The sequence below is a fragment of the Platalea leucorodia genome (genome assembly GCF_965183815.1).
Source record: "Platalea leucorodia genome assembly, chromosome: 16".
In the NCBI taxonomy this organism is placed as follows: Eukaryota; Metazoa; Chordata; class Aves; order Pelecaniformes; family Threskiornithidae; genus Platalea; species Platalea leucorodia.
Genome location: NC_138838.1, coordinates 4,403,358 through 4,409,357, shown reverse-complemented (window position 1 = coordinate 4,409,357; position 6,000 = coordinate 4,403,358).

Below are 6,000 nucleotides of genomic sequence, written 5' to 3'. Positions count from 1 at the left end.
CTAAAAAGAGCTAGTTAGAAGCAGTAGTCCTAAGAAGTTTGTTGTATTCTTGAGAATTAAGCACTTAAGCAATGCCCTCTAGCTTTGTTCTGACTTTGTAATTCTCTGTTACTTAGCAGAGCTTATAAAACTTGCCCTCTTGCCATCTATCAATTGTGGTTCATTATGTTTTGCAGCAACAAGCATAGAAATAGACAAGTGCCAGGAACAGCTGTCATTTAGGCTCTTCGGTAGCACCAATTACCACTGTAGTTAAAGCTGCTTCCCCCCCCCCCCCCCCCCCCCACTTGCTCAGAAAGAAAAAAGCATTTGAACAATCAGAAAAGCCTGCCCTAGGTTTTATTCTTATTTATATGTGTGTGTGTGTATGTATATATGTATGTATATATATACACACACATGTATACGCATATGTGTATATACATTTAAGTTGAGTTTGGCTATATTTAAAAACAGATTATCAGAGCAGATGGGACCTTTCCTGGCTACTTAATCTGATAGCCTGTATGTTATAGCTATAGAGTTCTGTAAATTATTTCCTGTTTGAACTACACAGGTTTTAGAAAAATATCTAGTTTTGACTTGAATAATTTTTGGTAAAGTAGAACTACTACAATTTCTGGGAAATTGGTCCATCTAATTATCCTCATTAGTAATCACAGAATCATTTAGGTTGGAAAAGAGCCTTAAGATCAGATAATAAACGTGCATCTTGTTTGTTGTTTTTATCTATGTAGCTTCACAGCCTAGTTGGTAAGGGCTTTTTTACACTTTTGTCATACAGATGACTCTGTAACAATTGAATTAGTTTTTATATGTATGTGCACAAAAACCTGTGCAAATCAGCCCTTGGCCTAAAAATCTAAACCTACTTGTGCTTTTTGAATCTGTTGTTATAAAACATCATTCCCAGCCCCTTCATCTTTCTTGCAGCTGTTTCCTGAGTGCTCTTCTATTTATCAACAGCCTTCTTGAGTGGTAGTCAACAAAACCATACTTGCTGCATCAGAAGTAGATGTGACACCGCAGTTGAAAGGCGATATCACTTGCTTCCTACTCCAGGTTCCTGCGGTGTTCGTAGCCCTTTTGCCTGCAGCACTGCACTGGGAACTCACGTTTAATTGACTTTTCACTGTCAGCCTACTCGCCTTTCCAAAGTGACTGCTTTCCAGAGTCAAAGCCTTTGTCCTGTAAGCCCTATGGTCTGTCTTCCTAGACATTAAAACATATTATTTCAACTCGCCAAGCAATCCATATCATTCCAGCAGTAAGCTCTGCTGTCCTTATCTACTAAATGCTATAGCAATGGAACATGGTTGTTGATTGCTTTCTTCCTTGTCACTAACAATGTATTAAAACAGAGCTAAAGTTCCTGAGGGACTCCTTCAGAAATATGCTTAGTAATATATCCCCACTTATAATTATATTTTGTGACTTGTTATATAGCCAGGTTTAATTAACTTAATGTGTCATGGTAAGTCTGTTGTTGTAAGAACTGTTGTGGATCCCTAATCAGCATGTCATGTGATACCAAGTTAAGTGTTGTGCAAAAGTCCATTACAGCGATATTGCTACCTTTCAGCAGGCAAGCAAACTTTTGATCCCATTAAAATAAAAATCAATTTAACGTGGCAAGTTCTACTTTTTAATAAACTTTTGTTCATTGGTACTAATCATATGATCCTCCTGTTGGTCTATTAATCGAGTCCCATGTCAGCCCTTAGATTATTTTACTCAGGACTGATGCCAGGCTGGCAGGCCTGTATTTATGCTTATAAAATATTGGCATAACATGAGCATCCTTCCAGGCTCCTGCAAGTTCTCTCTGTTAACAGTTGTCAGCGTGTCTCGTGTCAGCAGGCCAGAGAGCCTTCATCCTGCTCTTTTAACAGTCTCTGAAGTTCTGACTTGAAAGCGTCTAAGCCTTAGAAGCTTCAGACTGCAGCATAGTCTGTTGCTGACAGCTCTGCTCCTTTATCTCATGATGAGGTAGTATACTGTCAACACTACTCTTATGTTAAAATAGATTTGAAAATGAAAATATTGCTTACAGAGTATCGTGGTGTTCTGCTTCATTATCAATTTGTTTTAGTTCTTGATTCCAGTTTATCAAAATTTGTCCTTTTTATGGTAATAGCATGTATTTTATAGCCTCTTTCTCAGTAAATGAGTGGCTTCATAGATTGTTATCATTCTCTAACTTTTCTCTTGACTAATTGGACTCATGATTGTTTTGGCCTTGTGAAACAGGCCCTATTAAAACACCAAGCACTATACACTGGTCAGGTAATTACTCACTGGCTATAGTCTGTTTGCAGACAAGAGAGATGATCCAGGTGTAAGCACGCCTACATGAATCACAACTAACATTTAATTAAGTGATCAGTTCCCTTTCGTGTTGAAAATGAAGCCTAATTTAAAACTTCTCTGATTAGGAGACAAGATTGCTTGAACTGTGAAATAGTAGTTGATGATAATGATTTACAGAGTTGCAGTTAACTTTTTAACTGGCAGCACATGTCCCTTTACTCTGCATGTATCTCGCTGATTATTTTTTCTCTCCCTTAGCTCTACATCCCATAAAAGATATGCTTAAGTTCAAATCTACTCACCCCCTACTCCATGCTACTTTATCTAGGCAGTGGATTGAAAGTCTCCTTCTTCCTCTTTCCTTTTAAGACATGAATGATCTCAGAATAATTTGGATAGTCGTCTTCAAATTGCTCTTCAATTCCCTGATCTTGACTACATTCAAACTGCGATCCCTTCAAAGGATCTCACTAGTCCCTGTAGCCACCACTACCTTGGGTAGAAAATTAGCTCAGCTTTCTAATTTTGGAGTAGTGCTTTTGCTTTGAAGAATGACTTTGCCATTTTTTTTCTTTTCCTTTTTTTTTTTTTTTTTTTTAATGCTCATGGTACAGAAATTTCTGTGATATACAAAGAGCTCTTTGGCCAATATTCTGGGTCTCTTAACAAGCTGGGCAGGGCAATTCACTAGTGAAGCAACCCCTGCATGGTCTGTTTTGCTTGATCAAGTGGACCAGTCATCGGTGTGGACTCTGGAGCTTGAAACTGTTGAACCGCTAAGAATGACAGCTGGTTCCTTCCACCCTGTATACCTAGTTGTCAAGTCTTGTCCCGTGTATTTGTACGCAATCATTCAGTCCGAGGATGTAATTGCTGTTAGTCCAGAAGAGTGCATCCCCAATATCCTATTATAAACCAAATGGCTTCACTGTAAATGCTGAAAAGGCATGAAAATTACTAAGTGTGAAATCAAATAAACCCCTCTTCTGAAAGCACAGATTGGCTCTTCAGGTGCTGAGGCTATAGATGTTTTTTTAACTGCAAATGCTTCAGCCCACTCGGAGTACCATAAATTCAAGCAAGCCTGATGATGTATTAATATAAATCACATGAGGTTATCAGACTGGGATTGTGATTTTGGGGACAATGTCTGGGACAATAGATGCTCAGCTCTAATTACAGCTGCTAGTATTAAGCTGCAATTTTCAAAGTTGCTCGAGGAAATTTGGTCTTGAAATGAGTTAAGTCAACTTGACTGAGAAAACCACGCAGTTAAAGCTGTACAGTTTCAGCCTGTTCCACTTTGTGTGACCTCATCTTCTATCTGCCCTCATGTGGGCAAAAACAAACAGTGGAACCATTTCTGTTAATGTTGTTTTTGTAAGGATCCCCTTCTCATGGCTTGAGCTGTTTTGTATGATGCCAGGAAGCTGTTTATAAATTGGTAACTGCTGGGTCTGTCCTTATTGTTTTGGGATTCCTCTGCTCCCACATGGACCTGGCAGTCCCTTCCTAAAATGCTGGGGTAGTGCAAGAATGCTATTTCTGTAACTATCCATTCCACACTGGATTCTTAAATGCTAGTTAATCAGACCTCAAGTATGTCGCTCTTCTGAGAAGTGGGACGCTAACGGCAAATATGCATGTTATCATCTGCAGAATCTGACTCCTCTAGTGGGAGGAGGCAGTAGTTCAGGCTCAACGTCCTTCATTCAAACATGGGACAAAACTTGCCAAAAATGTGGCATACTAGTAATTGTAGTCCCCACTGGGACCTGAGGTGAGACCACAAACTCTGTTTATTTGGAGCTCTGAGACTCCTCTGAGTATAATAAAGGTCAGTGCTTTTGGAGAGGGATCACTACGTTAACAGTCCTGAACATCAAAGGCCGTTCACTAAGAAATTGCAAAGGACAGGGGTGCTGTTTGCCTGCTGTACCAACTGCCTCTGCGCACTGGGATTCTGAGCGGTTTGCTATGCCGGTAGACTTTTGGTTTGGGGGTTGCATGTGTCGTTTACTGTTGGGTGTGGGGAGGGTGTTTGGAGGGTGGGTTTTGGTTTTTTGGTGGTTTTTTTGTTTGGTTGGTTGGGTTTTTTGGGGTTTTTTTGGGTTTTTTTTAGTTTTGGTTGGCATGAGGTATCATATGCCAGGCAGGCTGGAACGCTATACAAATGTTGTAACTGAAACATTCACAAACAAATATTCAGGCGCTTGTGTGGGATTGTAGGGGAGGGTGAGAGCAGCTGCTCGCATTGTTGCAAAAGCTACATGTTTTCATGGAAATACAGCTTCTTCTGCATCCAATTTATCATTTCAAGCACAACAGTGCAAGGGTTATAAAGGAACTGGGCCTTGGGATGCCAACTTCTGTTTGTGGATTTTTCCTTTGATTCACTGCCTCTGCCTCCATCATGTTCCTGTTGAATTCAAGGAATTAAAACACCACTGTACTTTCAACATAGAGATTAAACCTAATTTGTCTTCTGAGAGATTTTAAAACTTCTGTGCATCTTGGGGCACCGTTCATATCTTCCCTGTTTAATGAAATTGTTCTGAAGGTGATGTGGTCTGGCCGTGTTGCTCTGTGCATATGGCACGCTGCACAAACGGGCTTCAGCACACCGGTGCTCAAAGCTCTCCTCAGTGAGACGCACCAGATATGAGCGTGGAGGGGAAAGAATGATAACCAGGGGGTCATTCACATCACTGAGCGTTGAACACACCTCTTAAATAGCTAAATGAAGAGGCTGGTCTCTCTAGGTAGTTCAAGGAGCCTGTTTGAGAGAGTGACTGCTGGAAAACATGGAGGTATATGCTAAAGTGCATCCCCCTTCTCTGGTTTGGAAGACCCGCTTGATGCTCAGCAGGTCTCCCTGCATCTTGCACAAGAAACCCCTGAGCTGGATAAGCTTGTAAATGCTGCTGCGTCATATCAAATGTTAGTAACGGGTTAATTCAGCTAAGAAGTTTCTGAAGAAAAAAGAAGCCAGGAGATACACTGGGCATAATGGGAATGTTGGTGTGTCATTGCAGGGTTGTGATTCTTGTTCTTGCAGAGCTGCAATCTGTTTGAAGTCCCAGAATGGGTGGGGCTAGAGAGAGTTGTGTCATTGTCCAGTGTTTTGCTCTTGCAGCCTTGATGACCACCTGATGATATGACCTTTCATAAAATTCGGTCAGGTTAAACAATTAATAATTAATTTTAGGTTATCTGGATAACCTAAAATCAGGGATTTGTGATCCTGTAGTTTGGTGTTCTGCATAGCTTTTTTTCTTAAGTGAGAGACTCTCTGTGTGTGTGTCCCTGTGTTTGAGTCCTGATTTTAAACCAGATTAAGTAAAATGTGGGAAAAGGACAAAAGTAATTTTGAATCATAATTATTTACAGTCTAACATGTTAGACTATTGTAGACAGTTACTGCTCCTGATAATAGTGGTGGCTAGGCTGATGTACATTTTGGCAAAGTGTTACTTCAGGGAGACTCCAGTCCTTTGACAGTTGTGTATTGGAGATTATTGTGACTTTTTGAAGTACAAAAAGTGATCTTTCCAAGATTTTTATTAACTGAAGAAGGAATTCTAAGTAAGCTGGGCTAGAGGTGGAAAGGCGTCTTCTTTTAGTTTTCATTCTTTCCAAAACAGCACTGTGATGTCCTCTTAATGGCCTAGTTCCTCAGGCTGTTGTCAC